The sequence below is a fragment of the Arachis ipaensis genome, chromosome B6, assembly GCF_059453495.1.
Source record: "Arachis ipaensis isolate K30076 ecotype BB chromosome B6, ASM5945349v1, whole genome shotgun sequence".
Lineage (NCBI taxonomy): Eukaryota > Viridiplantae > Streptophyta > Magnoliopsida > Fabales > Fabaceae > Arachis > Arachis ipaensis.
In genome coordinates this window covers 127,597,831-127,625,368 of record NC_142441.1, presented here as the reverse complement: position 1 = coordinate 127,625,368, position 27,538 = coordinate 127,597,831, and the positions used below count along the sequence as shown (strand labels likewise).

At 40.4% G+C, this 27,538-nt stretch overlaps 1 pseudogene across 1 annotated transcript in view; it reads left to right on the top strand.

Annotated features, from left to right (window-relative positions):
* The window catches only part of LOC107604934 (U11/U12 small nuclear ribonucleoprotein 65 kDa protein-like), a 55,908-nt pseudogene extending 34,194 nt beyond the window's left edge, over positions 1-21,714 (top strand). The window contains exons 3-12 of the transcript XR_015885924.1: positions 17,617-17,668; positions 17,707-17,843; positions 18,577-18,658; positions 18,802-18,975; positions 19,191-19,351; positions 19,405-19,609; positions 20,470-20,556; positions 20,783-20,841; positions 20,977-21,042; positions 21,229-21,714. The product of XR_015885924.1 is annotated as a U11/U12 small nuclear ribonucleoprotein 65 kDa protein-like (transcript). The remainder of the gene's footprint in view (positions 1-17,616; positions 17,669-17,706; positions 17,844-18,576; positions 18,659-18,801; positions 18,976-19,190; positions 19,352-19,404; positions 19,610-20,469; positions 20,557-20,782; positions 20,842-20,976; positions 21,043-21,228) is intronic.
* Positions 21,715-27,538: the final 5,824 nt, after the last annotated feature.

Sequence of the window (27,538 nt, the reverse complement as noted above, 5' to 3'; positions counted from 1 at the left end):
ACCTCAAAATCGGGGACCTCCTACCGTGACAGAGACAAGGAATCTAAAAGAAAAGAAGACCGACAAGGGGAGAAAATTAAAAAATACCATAATTATACTCCCCTCAGAGCATCCCTAGTCGAAATATACAAAGAGGTCTGCCATACAGAAAAAATCCCCCCAGCACGGCCCCTCAAAGGAAAAAAGGGAGGAGGAAATCGGAAGGAATATTGTGAATATCATCGGGTCAGAGGACACGCCACCAACGAATGCTTCGACTTAAAAAATATCAAAGAAAAATTGGTAAGGGAAGGAAAATTAAATCGATTCCTGGCCACCTGAGATGATGATCAAAGAAAAAGACGAAGGGATGAAGATACCGAGCGAACAAAATGATCACCTCAGACACTAGAAAGACATGTCCACATGATACATGGCGGATTCGCAGCAGGAGGGATCTCCAAATCTTCCCGCAAAAGGTATCTCAAATAAGTATATCATGTCGAAGGAGAGGAGGAAGCACTCAACATCCCAGCGATAACATTCACTAAGGAGGACGCGTCCGGCATCATCACAGGACACGACGATCCCATGGTCATCACCATCATATTGGCAAACGCCAACCTACACCGCACCTTAATAGACCAAGGGAGTTCTACCGACATCTTATTCAAGACAGCCTTTGATAAACTCGGCTTAGAAGAAAAAGAACTTAAGGCATATCCAAACAGTCTGTTCGGGTTAGGAGATACCCCGGTTCGACCACTAGGATATATATCACTACATACAACCTTCGGAAAAGGAGACCAATCCAGGACCCTCAAAATATACTACATCGTAATCGATGTAAGTTCAGCTTACAATGCTCTCATAGGTCGGACAACACTCAACCAACTCGGCGCAATAGTCTCGACCCCACACCTATGTATGAAGTTCCCAACTCCAAAAGGGATAGCCGCGATAAAAGCTGACCAAAAGATGGCACGTCGCTGTTATAACGAAAACCTAAACCTCAGAGGCAAAGGAGAAGAGTTCCACGCAATCGAGTTGGGCAGAGTTCAACGACGAGAAGATCTTCGCCCCCAACCAGAGGGCGAGATAGAAAAAATTCAGATCGGGGACACCTCGGAAAAAACAACTAATATCGGCACAATCCTCAAAGGAGATTTAAAAGAATTGCTAATACAATTCTTACGAGATAATGTCGACCTCTTTGCATGGAAAGCCGCGGACATGCCAGGCATAGACCCTAAGCTAATGTGCCACAAGTTGGCAGTCTACCCAGGATCTCGACCGGTACAGCAGAGACGAAGAAAGCTTGGGCCGGAGCGATCCCAGGCTGTGGAAGAACAAGTACAGGCACTACTGGAAGCCGGATTTATAAGAGAAGTTAAATACCCGCTATGGCTAGCCAACGTCGTCTTAGTGAAAAAATCGAATGGGAAGTGGTGAATGTGCACCGATTACACCGATCTCAACAAAGCTTGTCCAAAAGATCCATACCCACTCCCAAGTATTGACGCCCTGGTAGATGCCTCCTCTGGATATAAATATCTCTCGTTTATGGATGCATATTCAGGATACAACCAAATTCTCATGTATCCACCAGATCAAGAAAAAACCTCGTTTTTAACACCAAAGGCGAACTACTGTTACATCGTGATGCCCTTCGGCCTCAAGAATGCAGGAGCTACTTATCAAAGACTAATGAATAAAGTTTTTTCGGATCACATTGGAAAGATCATGGAGGTCTATGTGGACGACATGCTAATAAAAACACAAAGCGAAGAGACACTATTGTCCGACCTAGCTCAAGTATTCGACACCATAAGGAAGCATGACATGCGACTCAATCCTGCGAAATGCACCTTTGCAGAAGAAGCAGGCAAATTCTTAGGCTTCATGCTCACTCAAAGAGGAATTGAAGCAAATCCAGACAAATGTCAGGCCATACTCAACATGAAGAGCCCAACCTGTGTTAAAGAAGTACAACAACTCAACGGGAGACTGGCCGCACTATCCCGATTCTTAGCAGGAGCCGCGATAAGATCTCTTCCCTTCTATGCTACCTTAAGAAAGGGAAAATAATTCGAATGGACAGTAGAGTGCGAGCAAGCCTTCCAAGACCTCAAGAAGTTCTTAGGACAGCCACCTATCCTATCCCGACCGCGAGTTGGAGAACCACTCATATTATACCTCGCAGTGGGAAGCAAGGCAGTGGCACAGCACTAGTAAGAGAAGACAAAAATGGACAAAAACCTGTCTACTTCATTAGCAAGGTACTACAGGGATCCGAGCTGAACTACCAGAAAATAGAAAAATTCGCCTATACTCTTATCCTAACATCTCGACGACTCTGCCTGTACTTCCAGGCTCACACCATTAAGGTTCGAACTAACCAACCCATAAAAGGAATATTGCAGAAAACAGATCTAGCAGGCAGAATCTTACAATGGGTAGTCGAGTTGTCAGAGTTTGATCTCCAATATGAAGCTCGGACAGCAATCAAATCACAATATCTGGCCAACTTCATCGCAGAATTCATAGATGCCCTAGAAACCCCCACAGAATGGAACCTTTACGTGGATGGTTCTTCAAATAAGACTGGAAGCGGCGCAGGCGTGATAATAGAAAGCAACCAAAGAACCCAAGTTGAGCTCTCCCTCAAGTTCGGGTTCCCGGCCTCAAACAACCAGGCGGAATATGAAGCATTATTAGCTGGCTTGAAGCTGGCTAGAGAGGTCGGAGCTCAAAAACTCAACATTTACAGCGATTCACAAGTGGTTACATCACAAATAACAGGGAGCTACCAAGCCAAAGATCTCACCATGAAAAAGTATATGGATAAAACCAAGGAACAGCTCGGACAAATCGGGGAGTATAAGATCTGCCACATACCCCGCGAACAAAATGCCCGAGCTGATGCACTCTCAAAACTAGCCAGCACCAAACCAGGGGGTAACAACAGAAGCCTCATCCAGGAAATGTTGCAGAATCCGTCAATCTCGGAAGAGGAAAAAGTCCTGACTATAATAAATCAGGACCAAGGATGGATGACCCCTATAACCAACTACCTCAAAACAGGAACGCTCCCCATAGAAGAAAAGGAGGCAAAAAGGTTAAAAAGCAAGGCACAGTACTACACCATCATAAACAACATCCTGTACAAAAGAGGAATCTTAACACCTTTACTAAAATGCGTGCCAACCTCCAACACAAGAGAAGTGCTAGAAGAAATACACGGCGGTATCTGTGGCAATCATCTCGGAGCATGAGCTCTCGCCAAAAAAGTGCTCCGGGCAGGATTTTATTGGCCAACTCTACAGAAAGAAGTCACAGAATTTGTAAAGACATACCCACCATGTCAGAAACATGCCAACTTTCACATCGCCCCGCCAGAAGAGCTCATCAGTGTGACCTCACCTTGGCCATTTGCAAAATGGGGACTCGATCTTCTCGGCCCCTTCCCACAGGGATCAGGGCAAGTTAAATTCCTCATAGTAGGGGTAGATTACTTTACAAAGTGGATCGAGACAGAGCCCCTGGCCAATGCCACCGCTCAAAGAAGCCGGAAATTTTTATATAAAAACATTGTCACGAGGTTCGGGGTTCCATATTCGATAACCACAGATAATGGCACTCAATTCACAGACGCAGGCTTCAGAAAACTAGTAGCCGACTTGAATGTAAAGCACCAGTACACCTCCGTTGAACATCCACAAGCCAACGGACAGGCCGAAGCTGCTAACAAAGTCATACTGGCCGGATTAAAATGGAGATTACAAGATGCAAAGGGAGCCTGGGCAGAAGAGCTTCCACAGGTCTTATGGGCATATCGAACAACGCCACATTCCACCACGAAGGAATCCCCCTTCCGATTAGCATACGGAATAGAGGCAATAATTTCAGTAGAAATTGAGGAAGGGTCACCCAAAGTAGTTCACTACAATGAGGGAGCAAACTCCCAACTTCAGAGAGAAGAGCTCAACTTGTTACCCGAACTCCAAGAAAGAGCTCGGATCAGGGAAGAAGCTCTAAAGCGCCTAATGGCTTCCAGATATAATCGAAAGGTAGTGCCAAAAAGTTTTGTAGAGGATGATCTCATCCTAATCCGAAACGATATCGGAACAACTCGACCAGGAGAAGGAAAGCTGGCAGCAAATTGGAAAGGACCCTACCGAGTTGTAGAAGTGCTTGGAAAGGGCTACTACAGACTGTCTGAACTCGATGGACGAGAGCTTCCCAGGTCGTGGCACGCTTGCAACCTAAGAAGGTACTACAGTTAAGAAGAGATAAAAGATCTCATCATTGGATGCACTCTTTTTCCTGAAAAGGTTTTTTAATGAGGCACCAAGTTGAGACTCAGACAATCCCATATGTATCTATTTGCACTTTTCCTTTAAATAAAATATATTTTAGATATTCTACAAAGATTTCAAGACGCATTAATCTGAAGCATTCATCATCCGATTATAAAGCAACAGATCGGCAGAAAGTGAAAAAGAATTTCACTGCACGATCACGATAAAGACAACGGTCCGATAAAGGTGAAAACGCGATTCACCCAAAGGACGATCTAGAGATGACAACCACTTTCTACAAATCGGCAAAGATGAACACAGAATAATGTAAGAAGTTATCGAAAGTGATCTAAAAAAGAACCTGACGAGGTCTTACGGATCGCTAAAATAATAACTTAAAGATTGGTCGAACATTATGAAGTCGAACCAAGTCAAACCAAGTTATAAGTAAACCCTGGAAAGAGGTCTGGCCAACCCTATTAAAGAGGATTACTTTAACTTAGAAGGGCCCGACATAACAAAGTCAGCCCAAAATGAAAAGTTATTAAAGTAGTCCCTGAAAGAGATCTGACAAAGATCCAAGAAAGAGGACTACAAAAAATAACTTAAGGGAGACCGACATAACCAAGTCGGACTCCTACTACCAAAAAGTTATTAAAGTAGTCCTTGAAAGAGATCTGACAAAGATCCAAGAAAGAGGACTACAAAAAATAACTTAAGGGAGACCGACATAACCAAGTCGGACTCCTACTACCAAAAAGTTATCAAAGTAGTCCCTGAAAGAGATCTGACAAAGATCCAAGAAAGAGGACTACAAAAAATAACTTAAGGGAGACCGACATAACCAAGTCGGACTCCTACTACCAAAAAGTTATCAAAGTAGTCCCTAAAAGAGATATGACAAAGATCCAAGAAAGAGGACTACAAAAAATAACTTAAGGGAGACCGACATAACCAAGTCGGACTCCTACTACCAAAAGGTTATCAAAGTAGTCCCTGAAAGAGATCTGACAAAGATCCAAGAAAGAGGACTACAAAAAATAACTTAAGGGAGACCGACATAACTAAGTCGGACTCCTACTACCAAGAAGTTATCAAAGTAATCCCTGAAAGAGACCTGACAAAGGTCCAAGAAAGAGGATTACAAAAATAACTTAAAAAAAGATCGACCTAACGAAGTCAATCTCCTACAAACAAGTTATAAAAGTAATCTCTGAAAGAGGGGATTACAATAATAACTTAGAAAGGGACCAACGCAAAGGAACCGGCCACAAATACGGAAAACCGAGAAACAAGTTGGACTCCACAAATCGTAACCTCAAAGGATTCAAGCTACAAACAACAAAGTAATCCAAGGAGGTCGAGCAAGATTTCGAACATCAATAGAAAAACAAAAAGATGTCAAGTCAAACAACTACTTCTACTTTATAAAGTTATAAGGCCTGGAAGGCCACCAAAACCTACCACAAAGAGATAACAAGTTACCTTTTGTTTTTCAAAATAAAAAGTTGCTAGACAAGCAACTAGAAAGCGTCAGCAAATAAATAAAAAGTTCTAAGAGAGCCCACAAGCCGGGCCAACTACACAAATTTTCAAGAAGAGATCAACAAGAATCAGGAACCTTCTTGGCAGCATCAGGACAAGGAGAAAGAGGGCGAGTCTGGATCGGCACAGCATCCACAGTTCCATCCTCCCAATTCAGGATCTGGCAATCCGAGTCGGGCACAGCAGGAGGAACCGAAGAGGTCGGCACTTTGGTAGAAGACACAGGGGGAGTTGGTAAGATCGGCCTCGGGAGCAATGACCCGAACTTGCTCCTTCAAGTTCTCATAAGCAGCAGTCACGCTGCCAACGAGATGACCTTGAAGCTCAGAATAATCTTCCCGGGCATGGTCGAGCTCCTCCCTCAGGCGCAGCACCTCTCGATAAGAGGTAACGTAACTATCCTTGTGCATCAAGACTGCGTCCTCAGCTAACCTCAATGAAGCTGCCAATGACTGAGAACTCGCCTCCTCATTCTTCAAGTCCTTCTCCAGCTTGGCCACCTTCGTCTCAAGCTCCTCCTTTAACTCCTTCATCCGATCAAACTCTTGTTTCGCCTCCTCCATAAACGCTTTAGTGGCGTGGATAGGGAGATTCTGAGCAGTACAATATATGGCAGCCGACATATACGCCATCTTCACATGATTTTGGGCCATGAATTTCAAGTGATAAAGGATGGACACATCGTCCATGGAGAGAGCGCCGTAGGGACCGATTTGTTGATCCACGAATTCAATAGCATTAAAATCAGGAGCATCGAGGTCGAAAGGCTCAGCGGTCTTTTGTTTTTTATTGGGAGGAGCAACAGAAGGAGCAGCAGAGGCGACGTAAGGATCTACCAAACGAACTCGGGGTGTAGGGATCACTTTCTTCACCCCAACGGAAATCTGCACTGATGGCTTCTCGCGCGCCTGGGAGAATCCCTCCCCAGCTGCCCTGGCAGCAACATTTCTGGCAGCAGTCGCCCTCTGTGCCCTCTTAAAAGCTTTCATAGCTTCATTATTCTTCATTGCCTCTGCAAGCAAAACAAAAAATTAGCTACAAGTCGGATAAGTCGGAAAAGACAGCTACAAGCAACATAAACAAGAAACATAAGATACCCAGTTCAGTTTGAAGAAGAGAAGGATTGGTCAGAAATTTCTTTGTGTCAAGATGGGGAGGTTGACCCCAGCGTTCTTCCAAGATAGTCACAAAGGCTAGCTCGGCCTCATCTAACATCTCCCACGAATACCGAGAGACCCTCACATCTTTTTGCCATTCCAAGGGAAAAGCAGGTTCGTCATTCTCATCCAGAAAAAAGGGCCGAGCTCCTTCAACAGCTCGGACCTTGAAAAAGTAGTTCTTAAAATCACGGAACGACTCGTCAAACATGGAAAAAACCTTCTTTCCTTGGGTAGAACGAAAGGAGACCCAAGCTGACTTCTTTTTTACCACACCGGGCTTAGTCAAGACAAACAGATAGAAAAAAAGAGATTGGGAAGCAGGAATACCAAAACCATCGCACAGCAATTGGAAAATTTTTATGAAACCCCAGGAGTTGGGGTGAAGTTGAGAAGGGGCAACATTACAAGACCATAACAGGTTGGTTTCAAATTGAGTAAAAGGAAGGGTAATACCTAGTTGACCAAAGAAAAAATCGTAAGCATAAAAGAAGGGGCGATTGTCAACAACTCGAGTCGAGAAGCAGACTCTCTCGTCAGAAGAAAGAGGAACAAGCTCATAGTTCTTCTCGTCACCAGAATTACTACAGACACTATGAAACTGCCTAAGCTGAGCACAAAACTCAGAATCAACCAGCGAGACACACATGAGAACCATGGAGTCCACCCAATCGGCCATACCCGCAGGGACCTGGGAAGGCATCTCTACAATGTTATTTCGGGAAGACATGAGGTCAACTAAATCCTACAAAAAGAAAAGAAGAATGGATTACTTAAAAACATCTCGGACAGGGGGCAAAACATCTCGACGGGCGGATAAGCAAAAAAGGGAAAACCCCAAGACTTAAGACAAAAAGTCTCGGGGCATCCCTTGGAGGCAGTAAACATACAAGGTCTTCAAGTTATTTCTACATCCTACATCCCAGCACTCATCAAAATAAAATCCAGAAAGAAAACAAAGGAAGCAAAAACGCAAAAGGTCCACCCTTCTACAGTTTATCAGGAAAAGCATTGCTCCTACAGTTTACCAGCAAAAAACAATACTTCTACAGTATATCAGAAATACCAAAAAGGCCAAGCAGCAAAGGCGCAAACTTTTCAAGCAAAAAATCATCAGCCAAGGCACAAACAGAAACGGCGGCAACATGCAAAAGAAAAGATTCAGGCAACAAGAAAAAGATTCGCACCAAAAAACGAAGAAATTCCAGAGCATGTAACAAATCAAGCATGATAAAAACAGAAAAGATCCAAACTTTCTCCAAAAAGAAGATTAAAAGGAAAACTCCATCGCAAAGTAAAAAACAATGAGGAAAATACGAAATGGGACTAACCTGGAGACGGAAGAAGCTTCGAGGAAGAGTGGAAGCGTAGAGATAAGGGCTGTCCAGAAAAACGCCAAGTGACGCCGCAAACACAAGAAAGCAGAAGCGCAAGCGAAAGACAGAGAACAGATGAGAGAAATAGAAAATGAGAGAGTAAAGGGAGAAGTTACGAAGAAGAAATGAAGAAGAGAAACCGTTTTTGATCGCGAAATTCAAAATAAAAGCCAAGAGAGAATGAAGGGCAAATTAATGCCAATTAAATGCGGATATTAAAACCGCTTGCGTTCCCAAAAAAAGCGCTAATACAAAAGCGTGCGCTTTTAGAGGAAAACATTCTATATTCAAAAAAGACTTTACAAAGAAAGGAATCGACAAATGCTTGAGTTCGACTTTAAGAAGGACCGAAGTCAAGGACTCGACCTCAAAAAGAAGATCGAGCTCAAGCAGGGGGCACTGCTCATACCCTGGGTCGAGCTATCCGACCTGGGATGATTCGAGATAAAGCGACCAACCTCTTCAGGTCAGACTATCCGACCTCTTCTCAAAGAGCTCGGCCAAATCGACAGGAGAGCCCAGTTAAAGGCCCAAATAGAGGAGCACGACCCGAATCCTAAGGCGGCTTAAGCCTATAGAGATGAAGGCGGTTCCGTTGGAAGATACGCTGACCTCAACTCAAAGATAAAGATAAGATAAGATAACTAACTTATCTTATCCAAAAGGTCACATCTCACCATTATAAATACACTGGAGCACCCAGGTATAACTCATACTCTGATTCTACATAACACCTGTTTAATACCCATGCTAACTTAAGCATCGGAGTCTCTTGCAGGTACCCCCCCACCCTTCGGTGATAGAGGATCAGCAGCACGTTCAAGTCCAAACAAGTCTGACGTACCAGCTCCGGTCACCATTCACCAACCAGATACATCGGTTCCGACCAGCATAGAAGATCTCGTCCGAGATCGACCTACAGTTTCAAGTAACCCTCGGAACAGCTTCCAAGTTCTTGGGGATGATTTGGGTAGCCTCTTTGAGCTTGTTCTTATTACAACTTCATGCTTTTAATATCTTGTCGGTCCTTATCTATCTTGGTACCCTTTCTTAGGTTTTCGATAGTGTTGGAGTCTTGTTGCTCGACCTCTTTGGATTGCCTTTATATTTCCTTCTTGTGGCTTTGATTCCTTTGAGGCTTCAGAAGTTATTTCTAGTAATCCTTCTTTGTTTGGGCCTTCTATGAGGTCTCTTTCTAGGTATTAATTTTTATAACTTTATTATTTTATGGATGCCGACTTCGTCATGTCAGGTCTTTCTAAGTTATTTTTGTAATCCTCTTTCTTGGACCTTGTTCAGGTCTCTTTCAGGGATTACTTCTATAACTTTTATGTTTTGGGCCGACTTCGCCATGTCGGGTCTTTCTAAGTTATTTTTGTAATCCTCTTTCTTGGACCTTGTTCAGGTCTCTTTCAGGGATTGCTTCTATAACTTTTACGTTTTGGGCCGACTTCGTCATGTCGGGCCCTTCTAAGTTATTTTTGTAATCCTCTTTCTTGGACCTTGTTCAGGTCTCTTTCAGGGATTGCTTCCATAACTTTTATGTTTTGGGCCGACTTCGTCATGTCGGGTCTTTCTAAGTTATTTTTGTAATCCTCTTTCTTGGACCTTGTTCAGGTCTCTTTCAGGGATTGCTTCTATAACTTTTACGTTTTGGGCCGACTTCATCATGTCGGGCCCTTCTAAGTTATTTTTGTAATCCTCTTTCTTGGACCTTGTTCCGGTCTCTTTCAGGGATTACTTCTATAACTTTTACGTTTTGGGCCGACTTCGTCATGTCGGGCCCTTCTAAGTTATTTTTGTAATCCTCTTTCTTGGACCTTGTTTCGGTCTCTTTCAGGGATTACTTCTATAACTTTTACGTTTTGGGCCGACTTCGTCATGTCGGGCCCTTCTAAGTTATTTTTGTAATCCTCTTTCTTGGACCTTGTTCCGGTCTCTTTCAGGGATTTACAGTAATCCTCTTTTATAGGACTGGCCAGACCTCTTTCTAGGGATTTACTTATAACTTGGGTTATTGTGACTGGTCCGACTTCTTAGCGTCGGCCAGTCTTTAAGTTATTTTTTAGCAATCCATTTTATTAGGACCTCGTCAGGTCCTTTCTATGGATCACTTTCGATAACTTCTTGTATTATTCTGTTTTCATCTTTGCCAATTTATAGAAATTGGGTTTAATCCTCGCTTGGTCGACCTTTTGATGAATTTGGTTTTCATCTCTGTTGGTCTTTATCGCGATCGTGCAGGGAATTCGATTTTCACTTTCTGCCTCTGTCACTTTATAATCGGACGATGAGTGTTTCATATTAATGCGGCTTGAAAATTTGTAGAATATCTAAACATATTTTATTCAAAAGAAAATGCAAATATACATGTGGAAGCTTTATCCCTCTAAGTTGGGCGATTTATAGGTCTTGGCTTGGCGCCTCATTAAAAAACCTTTTCAGGAAAAAGAGTGCGCCTTGTCCTAAGATCCTTTTTCATCCCTAACTATAGTACCTTCTTAGGTTGCAGGCGTGCCATGACCTAGGAAGCTCTCATCCATCGAGTTCGAACAGTCTGTAGTAGCCATTTCCCAGTACTTCTACGACTCGGTAGGGTCCTTTCCAGTTTGCTGTCAGCTTTCCTTCTCCAGGTCGAGTTGTTCCGATATCATTTCGGATTAGGATGAGATCATTTTCAGCGAAACCTCGTGGCACTACCTTTTGATTATATCTCGAAGCCATTTGATGTTTTAGTGCTTCTTCCCTGATCCGAGCTCTTTCTTGAACTTCCGGGAGTAGGTTGAGTTCTTCCCTTTGAAGTTGGGAGTTAGCTTGTTCATTATAGTGGATCACTCTAGGCGACCCTTCTTCAATCTCTACTGGGATCATTGCCTCCATTCTGTATATTAATCGGAAGGATGATTCCTTTGTGGTGGAATATGGCGTTGTTCGATATGCCCATAGGACTTGTGGGAGCTCCTCATCCCAAGCTCCCTTTACGTCCTGTAATCTTCGTTTTATCCCGGCCAATATGACTTTGTTGGCAGCTTCGGCTTGTCCATTGGCTTGGGGATGTTCTACAGAAGTGAATTGTTGTTTTATGTTCAAGTCAGCCACTAACTTTCTGAAGCCTGCATCTGTGAATTGGGTGCCATTGTCTGTGGTGATGGAGTATGGAACCCCAAACTTCGTGACAATGTTCCTATATAGGAATTTTCGACTTCTTTGAGCAGTGGCATTAGCTAGGGGTTCTGCCTCGATCCACTTTGTAAAGTAGTCTACGCCTACTATAAGGAATTTAACTTGTCCTGATCCCTGAGGGAAGGGTCCAAGAAGGTCGAGTCCCCATTTTGCAAATGGCCATGGTGAGGTCACGCTGATGAGTTCCTCTGGTGGGGCGATGTAAAAGTTGGCATGTTTCTGGTATGGTAGACATGTCTTTACAAACTCTGTAGCTTGCTTTTGTAGTGTTGGCCAATAAAATCCTGCTCGGAGTACTTTTTTGGCGAGAGCTTGTGCTCCGAGATGATTGCCACAAATGTCACTGTGTACTTCTTCTAGAACTTCCTTTGTGTTGGGAGTCGGCAGACATTTTAATAATGGGATTGAGATCCCTCTCATGTATAGAGTATTGTTTATGATAGTGTAATGTTGTGCCTCTCGTTTTAACCTCTTTGCCTCCTTTTCGTCTGTAGGGAGTGTTTCTGTTTTGAGGTAGTTAATTATGGGAGACATCCATCCTTGATCCTGACCTGTTATGGCTAGGACTTTTTCTTCTTCTGAGATTGATGGACTCTACAGTATTTCTTCGATGAGGCTTCTATTGTTGCCTCCTGGTTTGGTGCTGGCTAACTTTGAGAGTGCATCAGCTCGGGCATTCTGTTCTCGGGGTATGTGACGGACCTCATATTCTCCGAGTTGTTCCCTGATTTTGTCCAAGTACTTTTTCATGGTGGGGTCTTTGGCTTGGTAGCTCCCTGCTATTTGTGAAGTGACTACTTGTGAGTCGCTGAATATGGTAAGCTTTTGAGCTCCGATCTCCCTGGCCAACTTCAAACCAGCTAGTAGTGCCTCATATTCCGCTTGATTGTTTGAGGCAGGGAACCCGAATTTAAGGGAGAGTTCAATTTGAGTCCCTTGGTTGCTTTCAATTATCACACCCGTGCCACTTCCATTTTTATTTGAGGAACTGTCCACGTAGAGGTTCCATTCTGTGGGGGTTTCCGGAGTGTTTGTAAATTCTGCAATGAAGTCGGCCAGATATTGTGATTTAATGGCTGTCCGAGCTTCGTATTGAAGATCAAATTCAGACAACTCGACGGCCCACTGCGAGATTCTACCTGCTAAGTCCGTTTACTGTAAAATCCACTTTATGGGCTGGTTGGTCCGAATCCTAATGGTGTGAGCTTGGAAGTATGGACGAAATCACCGAGATGTTAGTATGAGGGCATAGGCAAATTTTTCTATATTTTGGTAGTTCAGCTCGGATCCTTGTAATGCTTTACTGATGAAGTATACGGGTTGTTGCCCACTGTCGTCTTCTCGAACTAGTGCTGAGGCTACTGCTCGACTTCCTACCGCGAGGTACAATATGAGTGGTTCTCTTGAACTCTTGGAAGGCTTGCTCGCACTCTGTTGTCCATTCAAACTTTTTTTCTTTCCTTAGAGTAGTGTAGAATGGGAGAGATCTTATTGCCGATTCGGCTAGAAATCTGGACAAGGATGCCAACCTCCCGTTGAGTTGCTGCACCTCTTTGACGCAAGTCGGGCTTTTCATGTCGAGTATGGCCCGGCATTTATTCGGATTTGCTTCGATTCCTCTTTGTGTGAGTATAAAACCCAGGAATTTGCCAGCTTCTACTGCGAAGGTGCATTTTGCAAGATTGAGTCGCATGACATGCCTTCTTATAGTGTTGAACACTTGGGTTAGGTCGGACAATAGCGTCTCTTCACTTTGTGTCTTTATTAACATGTCGTCCACATAGACCTCCATGATTTTTCCGATATGATCCAAAAAGACTTTATTCATTAACCTTTGATAAGTAGCTCCCGCGTTTTTAAGACCAAAAGGCATTACGATGTAGCAGTAGTTTGCTTTTGGGGTTAGGAATGAGGTTTTTTCTTGGTCGGGTGGATGCATTGGGATTTGATTGTATCCCGAATATGCGTCCATGAACGAGAGGTATTTATATCCGGAGGAGGCATCCACCAGGGCGTCGATACTTGGGAGTGGATAAGGATCTTTTGGGCAGGCTTTATTGAGATCAGTGTAGTCGGTGCACATTCGCCATTTCCCATTTGATTTTTTCACCAAGACGACGTTAGCTAGCCATAGTGGGTACTTGACTTCTCTTATGAATTCTGCCTCCAATAAAGCTTGTACCTGCTCTTCCACAGCTTGGGATCGTTCTGGTCCGAGCTTTCTCCGTCTCTGTTGTGCTGGCTAAGATCCTGGATAGACCGCCAATTTGTGGCACATTAATTTGGGGTCTATGCCTGGTGTTCCGAGGGTTACCTGAAACTGTAAGTCGATCTCGGACGAGATCTTCTGTACTGGTCGGAGATGACGTGTCCGGCTAGTAGGTGGCGGCCCGAGCTGTCGTATCCGATTTGTTAGACTGGCTGCACTGCTGATCCTTGGTCACCGGAGGGTGGGGTACCTGCAAGAGACTTTGATGCTTAAGTTAGCATGGGTATTAAACAGGTTTTTAGTAGAATCAGAGTATGAGTTATACCTGGGTGCTCCAGTGTATTTATAATGGTGTAGAGTGACCTTTTTAGATAAGATAAGTTAGTTATCTTATCTTATCTTATCTTTAAGTTGAGGTCAGCTTATCTTCAAGGGAACCGCCCTTATCTCTATAGGCTTGGATTGCCTTTGGATTTGGGTCGTGTTCCTCTATTTGGGCCCCTTACTGGGCTTTCCTGTCGATTTGACCGAACTCTTTGAGAAGAGGTCGGATAGTCTGACCTAAAGAGGTTGGTCGCTTTGTTACTGAACATCCCGGATCGGATAGCTCGACCCAGGGTGTGAACACCTGGCATGTCTGCAGCTTTCCATGCAAAGAGGTCGACGTTATCTCGTAAGAACTATACGAGTAATTCTTTTATATCTCCTCTTGGAATCGTACCAATATTGGTTGTTTTGTCTGGGGTGTCTCCGATCTGGATTCTCTCTACTTCACCTTCGGGTTGTGGGCGGAGTTCTTCCCGCCTCTGAACTCCCCCTAGTTCAATTGCGTGGAATTCCTCTCCTCTGCCTCTGAGGTTTAGACTTTCATTGTAACAGCGACGCGCTATCTTCTGATCTGCTTTTATTGTAGCTATTCCTTCTGCAGTTGGGAATTTCATGCATAAATGTGGAGTTGAGACTATTGCGCCGAGTTGATTCAATGTTGTCCGACCTATTAAGGTATTGTAGGCTGAACTCACATCGACCACGATGTAGTCTATCTTGAGTGTTCTGGATTGATTTCCTTTTCCGAAAGTAGTGTGTGGTGAGATGTATCCAAGTGGTTGAACTGGGGTGTCTCCCAATCCGAACGGACTGTTTGGATATGCTCTAATTTCTTTTTCTTCCAGACCGAGCTTGTCGAAGGCAGTTTTGAACAAGATATCGGCGGAGCTCCCCTGGTCTATCAGTATGCGGTGGAGATTTGCGTTTGCCAGTATAATAGTGATGACCATGGGATCATCATGTCCTAAGATGATACCGGATGCGTCATCTTTGGTGAAAGTGATTGCGGGGATGTCGAGTGCTTCTTCTTTTCCCTCAACATGATATACTTCTTTGAGATATCTTTTGCGAGATGACTTGGAGATTTCTCCTCCCGTAAATCCGCCGTGTATCATATGGACGTGTCTTTCTGGTGTACGAGGTGAACGTTCGGTTCGTCCGACATCTTCGTCTCTTCTTCTTTTTCTTTGTTCATCGTCTCGGGTGGCCAGGTACCGATCTAGTTTTCCCTCTCTTACTAATTTTTCTATGACATTTTTTAAGTCAAAACATTCGTTGGTGGAATTCCCGCGGATTCGATGATATTCGCAATATTCGGTCCAATTTCCTCCTCCTTTTTTGCCTTTGAGTGGCCGGGCTGGGGGTATTTTTTCAATGTGGCAAACTTTCCTGTAGACATCCACAAGGGACACCCAAAAAGGGGTGTAATTGTGGTATTTTTTTATTTTTTCCCCATGTCGATCTTCCTTCTTTTTGGACTCTTTATCCTTATCCCGGGAGGGATAGGTGAATCCAGATTTTGAGGTCTCTCCTAGTCGAGAGTTTTCCTCCATGTTGATGTACTTTTCTGCTCGTTCTTGTACTTTATTCAGAGATGTGGGGTGTTTTTTCGATATAGATTGACTAAAAGGTCCCTCTCGCAAGCCATTGATGAGGCCCATAATGGCAACCTCTGTTGGTAGGCTTTGTATGTCCAGGGATGTTTTGTTGAATCTTTCCATGTAACTGCGAAGACTTTTCCGATCTCCTTGCTTAATTTCTAATAGACTTGGGGCGTGTTTAGCCTTATCTTTTTGGATGGAGAATCTGGCCAGAAACTTTTTGGCTAAGTCATCGAAGCTTGAGATGGACCTAGAAGGTAGATTATCGAACCATCTGATTGTCGTCTTTATTAAAGTAGTTGGAAAGGCTTTGCAGCGAACTGCATCTGAGGCGTCGGTGAGATACATTCTACTCCTGAAATTGCTGAGATGATGGCCCGGATCTGTAGTGCCATCGTACAAAGTCATGTCCGGAAGTTTGAAATCCTTTGGGATTTTGGTCTTCATGATCTCCTTGGTGAATGGATCTTGGTCCTTGCGGGAGTTATCCTCATGAGAGGATCGATTAGCTTTGGCCTTGAGATCGGCTTCGATTTTTAGGAGTTTGTCCTCCAGTTTCCGACGTCGTCTTATTTCCCTTTGTAGGTTTTTCTCAGCTTCTCGCTGATGTTCCGCCTCTTTTTCGAGTTGCTTTAAGCGATCTTGAAGTGCCTCCATGGCTCCGACGGTTGATGAATCGTTGTTTTTGTTAGGTTGAGGAGTATCTTTTGGTGTAGTGTCCGCGTTCTTGTGCGGCGTTCTATCTTCTAAATCCGAATCGTGGTCGTTGTCATGGTCGTCCGCCATGGTGATGGGATGACTTCCAGGTTCCCCGGCAACGGCGCCAATGTTCCGAGGGTTACCTGAAACTGTAGGTCGATCTCGGACGAGATCTTCTATACTGGTCGGAGATGACGTGTCCGGCTGGTGGGTGGCGGCCGGAGCTATCGTGTCCGACTTGTTGAGCTGGCTACACTGCTAATTCTTCGTCACCGGAGGGTTGGGGTACCTGCAAGGGACTCCGATGCTTAAGTTAGCAAGGGTATTAACAGGTTTTTAGTAGAATCAGAGTATGAGTTATACCTGGGTGCTCCAGTGTATTTATAATGGTCGTGGGCTGTCCTTCTTAGATAAGATAAGTTAGTTATCTTATCTTCGGGTGAGGTTAGCTTATCTTTAAGGGAACCGCCTTTATCTCTATAGGCTTGGACTGCCGTTGGATATGGGTCGTGTTCCTCTATTTGGGCCCTTTACTGGGCTTTCCTGACAGTTTGGCCGATTTCTTTGAGAAGAGGTCGGATAGTCAGACCTGAAGAGGTTGGTCGCCTTGTCGCTAAACATCCCGGGTCAAACAGCTCGACCCAGGGTATGAATAATAGTCATACTCGAATGGACAGAATAAGGAACAAAAACATGAGAGAAAGTCAAGGTGTCACCTATTATTGAAATGATGGTGGAATATTGTCTTAGGTGGTATAAACATGTGGAGAGAAAACTAGCAGAACCTTTGGTTAGGAGGATAGATCAATGGTTCTGGGCAGAGAGGCACCTAAGAATACTCTAAATGAGGTGATCACGAGAAATTTAAGCCCAAATGAGCTTATTTCAGACACTATGAATGATAGGGTGCAAAGACACTATAAATGAGGTGATCAGGAGAAATTTAAGCCCAAATGAGCTTATTTCAGACACTATAAATGATAGGGTGCAAAGGCATTGTGGACCCATGTAGCCGACCCCACCTACCTAGTGGGACAAGGTTTTGTTGTTGTTTCTTAATTCTATATTTCTACTTCATATTCATTTATCCTGATATCCTTTTCAATTGATTCCTGATTTTTTAACTTTATGAGTAAAATACTTGCCCTAAAATTGGTTAATATAAATATAACGCTGTAAAGTTTATTAGAAACTGTATTCTTTGTATGATTGTGACTTCACTTTCATGGGGTTGGTTAGGTTGAGGCTTCTTGGTAAAGTCTTGTCAGCAGAGAGAGCTAATAATCCAATGGCAAGTGGCGAAAAGGCAGTGTAGCTCAGCTGGGAAAGGACTTTAAAGCGTCTGTGGTTAAAGATACAACTGTAACCAAAGCTATTAACGGAGATACAAAATCAGGATGTTTCCCTGTTGCTGAGCCAATTGCTGAAAGACTTGGTGTTGACTATCCATTTCCACCTCACCTTGAGTATGCTGACATTACAGTCTTTTGTATTTGTTGCTTTTTATTGCTTTAGGATTCCCTTGGCACTTAAATAGGTCAAGAAGATTAAATAAAAAACAGATTAATGAAAAGACATTAAAAAATCATAGTAGATTAAAAATCTGATTCTACTTATATGTTGTTGAGGCTGTGAGAGTATAGAATCGTGAAATTTTTCAATGAGAATTTCTTCAATCAAGTCTATATTTTGTATGTTCATTTAATTGCTCTCCCTCATGATTTTCATCTTTTTCAAGTCTCTCTTAACATCATGTTGTGTTTGGTGTTTACTTATTGCAGGCAATTTAAGAATAACATATTAGGCGAAGCAGAATGCCACTGCAACCTACAGTATCTTACAATTTGTATATTTGTTCTTCTATTTCACATGATGAAAAAAGATATAGATTATTATCTGGTGATGCATTGTAGCCATTTATTGCCCTAATGTTCAATTTAAAATGGAAACTTCAAATGATAACCACTGATAACTAACTTTGACAACTGTTATTTTAATCTATATTTTACTATTTTAGTGCTTTGCTGCTGAATACATGAATAGCTATGAATGATAATTATGTGTACTTATAGTATGTTGTCATGTATCCTACTTTTTAGTCGTAGAAAGTACGATGCATGGTTTTTGAACCATCTTTGCAGTGTGGTGTATAAAAATTTGGTTTGGTTTTGGTATACTGTAATCAAATTGGTCTAACAGGTATGCTTACCCTCCGCCAGATGAAAATATATTGACCAACATTGCCAATGCTCTGATTGCTGTTCCCCGATTTTACACTCAGGTTGTTCCAGTATTAACTGAGGATGCAAAAATTCATTGGTTTCTTTCTCTAGCACCTATGGAATTCTTTTTTTTTTTCATTTTATTTTATTTTTCTACTGAGTAGCAAATAGTGATCACAATTTTTCTACCTATCTAATATAGGTTCTACACTTAGTGAACAAAATGAACATTCCAGCTCCATTTCGTATGGCATTGCCAACACCGCCATTACCTCCACCCGTGCCAACACCACCACCTCCCCTTCCTCCGGTACCTTTTAAGCCTCAGTCTGCAGATCTATCAAGTGGTGAATCAAAGATGGAATCTTCAGAAGAGGTATCATCACCATTGCTTCCTTAGCTCTAATCCACTGCGATGTATATATGCAATGGAAAATGCTTAAATGCTTCAAATTCATGTAAAGCATTTATTTCATGCACGTCTTTTTTAATACCAACAAGAGTGTGTGTGTGTGTGTGTGTGTGTGTGTGTGTGTGTTTTCATTCATTATTCTTAAGTTGCCATAGGAAAGTAACAAAAAAGAATTTTAGGAGGTAGAGCCAACAACAAAAAAGACTAAGAAGCGTGCCAGGCGTGAGACAATTATTGGCCCTGCCATTGATAAAGATGTAGCTCATGAGGATGTTGGAATAAAACCAGTCAATTTAGTCCCAAAAGAAATCCCATTAATCAAGAAGAAGAACCCTGTTTTGTAGGTATTTGTTTACTTTCCATCTGATTGGTTCTTGTAGCATATTATTATAGCTTACAGTTGTTGCTTTTCTTGATGATTTTGCATATCAATATTGCTCCCAAAGAAATTAAGGATGAGTGTAAAAATGATGATAGAAGTCAAGATTTACAGGAGCTAGAAAAAGATAGTCCAGATCCACATAAATTCTTGACTCCAGAAGAATTAGAGAGTAGAAAATTGCCTCCTGAAGAAATATTATCTCTTCCAATGTTTAAGGTTTGTACTTTGAATGTAGCTCAATATCTACACATTTTATTGCTAAGTCTCATCCTTCTAGGTGTCGAAGTGCTACATTCTAAATATAGTATCTGCCTGCTGGGTTGAAAACGATTCTCATCAATGCCATAAATATAATGATTTAACATATGTTCATTGAATGTAGTGGTACCTACACTGTTCTGGCAAGTTTTATTAAATAAACAAAATATATTTCACTTAAAAATCTATTGTTTTTATATTACATTAATTTTCTCAAGGAATTTCATGCGCATCATATTGTTGTATCTTGTATCTATTGTCGTTATATCGGCCTCCATTAAGTAATGTCTAGAAATTTTTTTGTGATAATTTGTTTCTAGTAAAAGACTATTTGTAGACAGACTTGCATATCTAACCAGATTATCATATTAACTGATCAAGTTTTTCCAGTTTTCCATTAGCATTTGCAAACTGTCTTGCCTCTATTATGGAAATTGGTAACTACTTTGTGAGATCAAGTGTTGAAATAAAGAATTGTGAGTAGCTTAAAATATCCCTGTCTTGATCTTACTGAAGCTACCTTTATAAGTTTTCCTGTATACAATCTCAAATTTGTTTCAAGTGACAAAATTCTTTGTTCGCCCACTTGTTTCATCATTTTGTGGTTAATCTAACAGAACTTGACAACTGCTAATTGTTCAATGCATCTAATCTGTTATATGCTCTGACATTTCTTTTTATTTGCTTTTTTCTCAACAAAAATTTCTTTTAATATGTGAATATTTTCTAGTGGTCACGTACTTGGATATTATGAAAACATTGTAGTGCGAAATTCCATGTGTAATGAATTTGTGTTTTTGAATTGATGGATGGTGCAGAACTATACCACTGAAAATCCAGCTCCTGTGTTGTATATTAAGAGTTTGGCAAAAGATGTGGTTGGTGAAGATTTTTTTTCATATTTGGTAAGCTGCTATACTTTTAGCTGATTCAGATTTGGTTTTATCAGTACATGATTTGTGTTTAGACTAGTACATACACTTCTAAAAAAAATAATAATTACCTTAATGAGCATCTGAGTAGCCTAAAATGAATAATAACTTTACCAAATATGTGACATAATGAGTTCATTATAACATAATTATCATTCGGATGTCAATTAAGTTCTGCATATGTCTTTTGCTATGGCAGGGTGCTTGTTTGGAAGTATTGAGACTGCCAAGTCTTGCCTTCATGTAAAACTGATGCAGGTAAGAGACCTTGATTGGCTTTTAAAACGGTATGAATTTCATTTTGGTGTTGATGCCATACAAAGAGACTTCCAAAACAAATATTCGTTGGTAGCATAAGCATGACTAAAATTAATGACTAGTTCTGAGTTTCAGGAAGGAAGGATGAGAAGTCAAGCATTTTTAACATTCCCATCAATTGAGCTGGCTCATCAGGGACTGGTATATTTCTCACAGCAGACTTGCTTTCCTGTGTTTTAATTTCTGATATGTGCAACATGATTTCGTTTTCTGATTTTCCATTACGATATTTTTTATTCATTTGTCATATAGTTCTTCCAGAATTTGCTAAACCATGAGATAGGGCGATCTTATTAAATGGTTTATATCACATACCTTTGGTTTCAGAATCTAGTGAATGGATATGTATTTAAAGGCAAGCCAATGATAATCCAGTTTGGTCGAAATCCTGGTGCCACTAAAGGAACTTGATTCTGTGGGCACAGGAGGGATGCACCACTAGTTTTGTGATCTCAGATCTGAGAATCGCATGAGGTCGTTTACTCATCTCCCCTTGTCTAAATGTAAAACGATAGATGGCTAATGCTGCACCTTTATGTCGACTGGGAGATGACTCCGCTTTGAACTACATAGCTCCAGACGACATTTTGGAATGTTTGTGATATAGCATTGATCTTGATGCTGCCATTTACATTTCTCATGGAAGGGCGATTCCAGGTTGTAAAAAGTTTACTTGTATGATGAATGATGTTAAGTTTCGCAAGATAGGTTTGTAATTTGGATTAAGGTTACTATATTTAAGCACTGATGGTATTGCTTGTTTCTATAGAATCCATTCTACAAAGGATAAGCCAAGTAGAATTGTTGTTTCTATAAGCCATCGTTAATTCGTTACTGGTATAGGAGACAACTGAGGAAACACTAAATAGATTCTAGATTCTGCACTTTGTGTGAGGATCATGTGGTTGGTTAAATTTAGCATACAAAACATGATGCCTAAATTGTAAATTTAGTAATATAGAGCTACCTCTTTAAATCTTTGCTTCTTATAGCTGGATAAATGGACCCATAACATTGTGGGAAAAGCACAGTGAGCAGAATATATTAAACCAAAATTGGGGAATAGTTTAGTTTTTTATGAATTCAGTTCTTCATTTTCCCATGATATCTTGTCTCCCTCTAAATAGAACTGATGCATTGATTTCTTGATGTTTTGATTGTTGAAATGTTTATAATGTCACATCACAAGACCACCATCGTAAATTTAAGAAATGCAAATGATTATTGCTTTCTTGTGATTTACTATATAAGTATAAATTATGACATGAATTTTTTGATAAATTTACAAATAAATTGCATTTATTTATTCTCACTATATAGCTATTACAAATGTAATTTATATTATCGGTGGAAGCCAGTGATTCTAAAGTAACTAAAAATAATTAAAATATATGAATTGCGAACATTTTTGTTTGTGTATAATTTTGTTTAAATGAATGATTGATATTTTATTAGAGTACGATAAGTGTCCTCGAAATATTCATGGCTTTCATTTTTCTTAGCAATAAAAATATCTTTCAATAATTTAAAAACGTGGATAAGTACTCATTTGTTAAGAGAAACATTTTCTATTATCGTGAATGTTTGATGTGGCAAATAGAATGACGACATGGCTAGCACACTATCCTAATTTAAAACACTAATTTTTTAAATTTTAATTAAAACAAACTCCAATTTTAAAATGATTCATGATGGTGATTCCCAAATCTTTTAGATTCTCAACACCACTCTTATCCTAAACTTCTAAAACCTTCTTTATAAATTATTAAAGGGTATTTTTACCGATATAAAAAATGGGAGTCATTTTTGTCAAGAACAGAATATTTTAAGAGCATTATTTCGAAAAGCATTTTTAGTGGTTAATCATTTTTCTTATAAACCATGTGTATATCATCTAAGTTATATAAAACTTTTTGACAAATGCAACTTGGTTACGAAAGCCAAGGTAGTTATCACTCCTGTCAATAATGGTGTCCTCACTTAAAACAATAGGTTTAGTTTACCAACCAGAGAAAAGAAAACAGGATTTATCTACAGACATGTTGAATGTACAAAATGTATAGAAAGACATCCACATTAGTAAAGAAGTGGCTTAACTTAGATGGCTAATTTGGCTCATCATTGAAAGAAAGGTTAAATAAGACACATACAAAATCAACCATCTACCTAACTCAGGGATCTTACACTACATAAAAAATCAATCTGAAGCAGAAACACTGTAAGGACCATTAGTGCCTGTTCTAACAATAACAAAGAGTCCTTCCTAATCTCTATCGACAACAACAGAACTTGTTGAGTCCAGCAACTTGAAAGTTTGAGCATTGCTCTTGTCAAGGTCATATGTGAATTCTGATAGGAGAAACATCCTCTCTGGATGAATAACGGAATCCATACCGGAGCACTTGATCTGTCATATGCAACGTTCTGTTGAAAGGAAAAATATTAGTACCAAAAATTAATGGCATTAAAAGGATGTCAAAAAATTAACGAAATATAAATATTGTAGCAAAAACTTGGGTCTAAAGACAACAGAAAAACAAATCACATAAACTAATTACCCGTTGCAAAAATAATTTAACAAAAAATAAAATAAAATGATAAAAAATTTAACTATGTTGACTGTTAAAGCATGGCCGTTAGTAGGTAATATCATCCGACTTCACCCATTGGGATAAGGTTTTTTTGTTGTTGTTGTTAGTTGGTAATATGCTTCAATAATAGAAGTTGCTCTACCTAGCAATTATAAATTACGATCTAATAGTAAATGCTCGATACTGCACACTGAATTCAGTAATTTTAATGCTATAGCAGATATTCTCTCCAATTGGGCTAACAAAAATGTAACTACCACTTGCAAAATGTAAAAGATCAGGACAACTCAAACACAATACCAACAGACAAACAACACTACATAAATTGAGATGGAAATCAATTGAGGTGGAACATCTCCGAGATTTCATTGACCAGATATGATTTAACCAGAAAAAATGATAGACTGATCAAGTGATAGTGCATCCATAACCTATTGTAGTTTATAAGAGTGCTCCATCTATGTGCATCTATCTCTGAAATGACAAGGCATGGCCACGTTGATAGCAAACATGAGAAGATCCTAACCCATAGTTGAACTACTAAAATCTATATATTAATAGTTTGACTTAAATAGCAAGGCATGGTATATTCCACACAACAATCAAGCCCTTGTCTTAAGGTAAGCCAGAGTATCCTATATGCTTATAATCAAAAACACTAAAATCCAAATCTACCTTAATAGTTCTGCTTAGAAGTTTCCTTGGACTTCTTTATGCATGAAAAAACTACCAAGATTCTCCCATCCTTCCCATAATATGTGCAACAACAATTTTCGCAAAAATATTCATATATATGTAAAAATAAAAATAGAGTACATAATCATTTCAAAAATCGTTAAATCTGCTTCTTCCCCCTCTTTTTAATGTTTTATTGACTATATTGCAAAAAAAAAATTTCGTGAAGCACAGACTAATCCTCTTCGGATAAAATACAACGCAATTCAATTGTTACTGTTCCGTGATAGCTAGGAGATGTTATAGTTGGTCCTTCAAATTAGTTCCATTATTTATTTATGATGGAACTGCTTGAACTTGAGAACGGGGGTTGAATCAAGTTGGCTCAAAAAAGAACATTTCAAGTTCTGTTTTTGCGGAAGCTGATTTTGCAGGAGATTTTTTCGTTTTGTCTCATACTCAGAAAAGAAACAGAGAAGGAAAGAAGAGAAAGAGGCCAGCATGTATCCTAGTTTGGATTCTAAGTGCCATGAATCCTATGTCCAGTCTCCACCACAACCATGGTGGAATTTCCACTCTAATCAACTGATCACAATTACCAATACTATTGAATTACAACCTAATTCAACTAGTATCTACCACTAAAATTTATTCACTAAAGCTTAGCTTCCCAAGTGTTGTTCCAACTTGGAAGAGGAACCTAAACAGATTCAAACTCATAAAGTGCTAACCCAACTTGGCAAAGAGAACTAGTCCTAGTTCAACAACTCAATTACACAGAATTTCAGTGGCTTTTTCATGCATCACTCTTGCCTTTTCTCTCATGGCTTTTTCTACTCACATATTCAGTCTTTTCTTAATACGAAAGATGACACAAGATAGCCATAACAAAATAAAATTAGAAATGAAGTTTTAGTAGAAGAAAAAGAATTCAGCTCAAGTGTTGAGATGATGCTCTTGAATGTGCTCTCTTTTTCTTACTATCAAATATTGAAGTGAGGCATTTCTTATAGAACTAGATTGCTCTTCTCATTGGTTCTTCCTTGCCTCTTCCAATTCCTTGTACTATCAACCCCTTGGAGCTGTCTCTGATTGCATGCAGTCCTTGCTCCATTCTGCTCCACTAACGCTGCTTGTTGGAGGGTTTGATCCACCAACCTCTGTTGTCCTTGGAGCTGCTGTCTTCCTTGGAATGCAAAGCACTTCCATTTTTAAGTCATTCCAACTACTGTCCATAGCTCTGCGTTTTTATTTTGCTCTTCCAAACTTTACTTTTGATCTTCTGCATTTTGATTTGTTGATGTCCTTGTAATGAGAGTGTCCCCATCTGTCCTTGTTTTTGTCTTGGTGTTACAGCTGTCCTTGTGTAATGCCAAATGTCCTTCTTGATTTTTCTTCCTTTTGTTCCCACCATTTGTATTTGGTGCTGCCTCTCTTGGCTCATGTACTGATTTGTTGCTCATTAGCAAGTAATAGGCTTAAGTGTTGGAGCTGTAACTCTTTAAGATGCTGAAGCAATACTAACTTGGGCTGAAGCAACATATAAATGGGCCTGCATCACTTAGCACACATATTAAATCAACTTGGGTTTTCACCCCAAATAATGTTTGTCATCATATATGAGTCCCAAAATCAAACTTAGCTCAACAATCTCCCCCTTAATAACATACATGATAAAAGAGGATAATTGAATTTAAAAAATTAATTTAAATGAGTTAAGAGAACTTTCCTTTAATCTCCCCCTTACTGTTAGCGTTTCTCCCCCTTAATCATGGCTTATATCTTCAAGTGGATAAAAATTAAAACAGCCAAGAATAATTTACCAAAGTAATATATCACAGCAACAATAACACAGAACATAGAGCAATTAATCACAGAGCAATTTAAAGTTAATCAAAGTAACACAGCAACAGATATCATTTAGCTTCATTGTCTGTGACCTAAGCCAATTCTAACTTTTCTTTTCTTTTCTTTTCTTTTCTCCCCTTTTTATCATCAAGGAGGAAAAAGACCCTGCAAAAATCTATTAGTGGCTAACCAAAAGAGTCATCAAGCAGTAGAGTAGTTATGGGTTACAGTCATCCAATTGAAAGAAAAATAAAAGAGTTCAAGTAAAACAGTCTAATTCACAGAAGAGATGAAAATATTCTAGGCATCAGAGTTTGAATCATTGGAGGCTTCATCGTCGTCTTTATTATCAGTATTTATAAGGCCAGCCTCTATGTCCTCCACATTAACCCTCAGAATTCGAATTCTCCCGTTTGTTTTCTTGAGAGCATTCTCTTTCATAACCTTATTCCTTTTACGCTCGGCTCCATAGTTGATGAGAAGGTCGGTGAGATTGACGAACTCTTGGAGCACATTTTTCATGATACCTGTCAGGACTCTGATCTTAGAGGAATCGAAAGTGGGAATTAGCGGATCTTCATCATGGGATGGAACTTCTGTGCCTTCATCAGTGTTGTTGCGCCTAGTCGCTATTTTTTTTTACTGCACCACCCCCTTTGATATAAAAGTTACAGTCTTTAGAAATCTCAGCCCCAAAATCAACATTATAATATTGAAAAATTTTAGTGAGCAGCATTGCATAAGGTATAGCATTTTTAGAACTAACACAAGCATGCATGTGTCTCACTAACAAGTAAGCAAAAGAAATTAGAATTTTGGAGAGAAGAGAAAACATAACCAATGTGTCATAGAAGGAGACTTGCTGAAAAGAACCACTCTGAGGTAGAATTATATGATTCACAATCCTGTGCAACTAGGCACGGACTGGACCAAGAGATTTATGAGTGAGAGTGGTACTTGCTAGGAGGGGAATGTTGACACAAACAGTTGCTAAGGCTTCAAAATACGACACATTGAGAGACTCGTCCCACTTACCAGAGGTGAACACATCAAGTTCTTTGCTAATGTGGTACTTGTCGAGAATGATTGTGCGACCTTTAACAAAGGATGCGATTCTTCCTTCCTTGTATGACAGGTTGCTATAGAACTGATTCACTAGATCAGGATAAACTTTTTCACGGATGGATAGGATGGGAATCCATCCTTGACATGCAAACAAAGGTGTAAAGTTTAAACCTTTTCTACGAAGTTTGTCTAGATTTACAAGTTTAGATGGATAGAGAATACGCTTATAAATATCCTTGCAGAAAAACATGTAGTTCATGAAGGAATTATAACGGCGACGATCAAAAGACTTTTTGGGAAAGTCAGCATAGAAGGATTTGTAGGCAATCAGATTGGAAAGTTTTGGTTCAGAAACAGAGTGAAGATGAAAGTCGATGGCTGTACCGTGACTGTGACGAGCATGGGATGATGGTAGCTCTTCGTCTTTTTCATGAAAGGGTCTCTTACCCCGGGAAGAA